Genomic DNA, 4,703 nt, shown 5'->3' with positions numbered 1-4,703 from the left:
ACTATACTATACTATACTATACTATACTATACTAATACTATACTATACTATACTAATACTATACTATACTATACTAAATACTATACTATACTATACTATACTATACTAATACTATACTATACTATACTATACTATACTATACTACTATACTATACTAATACTATACTATACTATACTATACTATACTATACTATACTAATACTATACTATACTATACTAATACTATACTATACTATACTAATACTATACTATACTATACTATACTAATACTATACTATACTAATACTATACTATACTAATACTATACTATACTATACTATACTAATACTATACTATACTAATACTATACTATACTATACTATACTATACTATACTATACTAATACTATACTATACTATACTAATACTATACTATTACTATACTATACTAATACTATACTATACTATACTATACTATACTATACTATACTATACTAATACTATACTATACTATACTATACTATACTATACTATACTATACTAATACTATACTATACTATACTTAATACTATACTATACTATACTAATACTATACTATACTATACTATACTATACTATACTATACTATACTATACTATACTAATACTATACTATACTATACTATACTATACTATACTATACTAATACTATACTATACTATACTAATACTATACTATACTAATACTATACTATACTATACTATACTAATACTATACTATACTATACTAATACTATACTATACTATACTATACTATACTATACTATACTATACTATACTATACTATACTATACTATACTATACTATACTATACTATACTATACTAATACTATACTATACTATACTATACTATACTAATACTATACTATACTATACTAATACTATACTATACTATACTAATACTATACTATACTATACTATACTATACTATACTATACTATACTATACTAATACTATACTATACTATACTAATACTATACTATACTATACTAATACTATACTATACTATACTATACTATACTATACTATACTATACTATACTATACTATACTATACTATACTATACTATACTAATACTATACTATACTAATACTATACTATACTATACTAATACTATACTATACTATACTAATACTATACTATACTATACTATACTATACTATACTATACTATACTAATACTATACTATACTATACTATACTATACTATACTAATACTATACTATACTATACTAATACTATACTATACTATACTAATACTATACTATACTAATACTATACTATACTATACTAATACTATACTATACTAATACTATACTATACTATACTATACTACTACTATACTATACTATACTAATACTATACTATACTAATACTATACTATACTATACTATACTAATACTATACTATACTATACTAATACTATACTATACTATACTATACTATACTATACTATACTATACTAATACTATACTATACTATACTAATACTATACTATACTAATACTATACTATACTATACTATACTATACTTATATTATACTATACTATACTATACTAATACTATACTATACTATACTAATACTATATTAATACTATACTATACTAATACTATACTATTATATACTAATACTATACTATACTATGCTATACTAATACTTATACTATACTAATACTAATACTATACTATACTATACTAATACTATACTATATTATCCTATACTATACTATACTAATACTATACTATACTAATACTATACTATACTATACTAATACTATACTATACTATACTATACTAATACTAATACTATACTATACTATACTAATACTATACTAATACTATACTATACTATACTATACTAATACTATACTATACTAATACTATACTATACTAATACTATACTAATACTATACTATACTATACTATACTATACTATACTAATACTATACTATACTAATACTATACTAATACTATACTATACTAATACTATACTAATACTATACTATACTATACTAATACTATACTATACTAATACTATACTATACTATACTAATACTATACTATACTAATACTATACTATACTATACCAATACTATACTATACTAATACTATACTATACTATACTAATACTATACTATTATATACTAATACTATACTATACTATTACTTATACTATACTATACTAATACTAAACTATACTATACTAATACTATATTATACTAATACTTATACTATACTAATACTATACTATACTATACTATACTAATACTATACTATTACTATACTATACTATACTACTACTATACTATACTATTATATACTAATACTATACTATACTATTACTTATACTATACTATACTATACTAACACTATACTATACTATACTATACTATACTATACTAATACTATACTATACTATACTATACTAATACTATACTATACTATACTATACTAATACTATACTATACTATACTATACTAATACTATACTATACTAATACTATACTACTATACTAATACTATACTATACTATACTATACTAATACTATACTATACTATACTATACTAATACTATACTATACTATACTATACTATACTAATACTATACTATACTATACTATACTAATACTATACTATACTATACTATACTAATACTAATACTATACTATACTATACTATACTATACTAATACTATACTATACTAATACTATGCTATATTATACTAATACTATACTATACTATACTATACTATACTATACTATACTAATACTATACTATACTAATACTATACTATACTATACTAATACTATACTATACTATACTATACTAATACTATACTATACTATACTATACCTAATACTATACTATACTAATACTATACTATACTATACTATACTAATACTATACTATACTATACTAATATTATACTATACTATACTATACTATACTAATGCTATACTATACTAAACTATACTAATACTATACTATACTAATACTATACTATACTATACTATACTATACTAATACTATACTATACTATACTAATACTATACTATACTAATACTATACTATACTATACTAATATTATACTATACTATACTATACTAATACTATACTATACTATACTAATACTATACTATTCTATACTATACTAATACTATACTATACTATACTAATACTATACTATACTATACTATACTATACTAATACTATACTATACTAATACTATACTATACTATACTATACTATACTAATACTATACTATACTATACTATACTAATACTATACTATACTATATATACTAATACTATACTATACTATACTATACTAATACTATACTATACTATACTAATACTATACTATACTCTACTATACTAATACTATACTATACTAATACTATATTATACTATACTAATACTATACTACTATACTATACTAATACTATACTATACTATACTAATACTAATACTATACTATACTATACTATACTAATACTATACTATACTATACTAATACTATACTATACTATATACTATACTAATACTATACTATACTATACTAAACTATAATATACTATACTAATACTATACTATACTATAATAATACTATATTATACTAATACTTATATTATACTAATACTATACTATACTAATACTATATTAATACTATACTATACTAATACTATACTATGCTATACTAATACTATACTATACTAATACTAATACTTATACTATACTATACTAATACTATACTATACTATACTAATACTATATTAATACTATACTATACTAATACTATACTATTATATACTAATACTATACTATACTATGCTATACTAATACTTATACTATACTAATACTAATACTATACTATACTATACTAATACTATACTATATTATACTATACTATACTATACTATACTAATACTATACTATACTATACTATACTATACTAATACTATACTATACTATACTATACTATACTAATACTATACTAATACTATACTATACTAATACTATACTATACTAATAGTATACTATACTATACTATACTAATACTAACTATACTATACTAATACTATACTATACTATACTATACTAATACTATACTATACTATACTAATACTATACTATACTATACTATACTATACTAATACTATACTATACTATACTATACTATACTAATACTATACTATACTATACTAATACTATACTATACTAATACTATACTATACTATACTATACTATATTATACTAATACTATACTATACTATACTATACTAATACTATACTATACTAATACTATACTATACTATACTATACTATACTAATACTATACTATACTATACTAATACTATACTATACTATACTATACTAATACTATACTAATACTATACTATACTATACTATACTATACTAATACTATACTATACTATACTATACTAATACTATACTATACTAATACTATACTATACTATACTATACTAATACTATACTATACTATACTAATACTATACTATACTATACTAATACTATACTATACTATACTATACTAATACTATACTATACTAATACTATACTATACTAATACTATACTATACTATATTATACTATACTAATACTATACTATACTATACTAATACTATACTATACTATACTAATACTATACTATACTATACTATACTAATACT

This window comes from Sebastes fasciatus, chromosome 16 (assembly GCF_043250625.1).
Source record: "Sebastes fasciatus isolate fSebFas1 chromosome 16, fSebFas1.pri, whole genome shotgun sequence".
NCBI lineage: Eukaryota > Metazoa > Chordata > Actinopteri > Perciformes > Sebastidae > Sebastes > Sebastes fasciatus.
Note: the sequence above shows the minus strand (reverse complement) of the source record.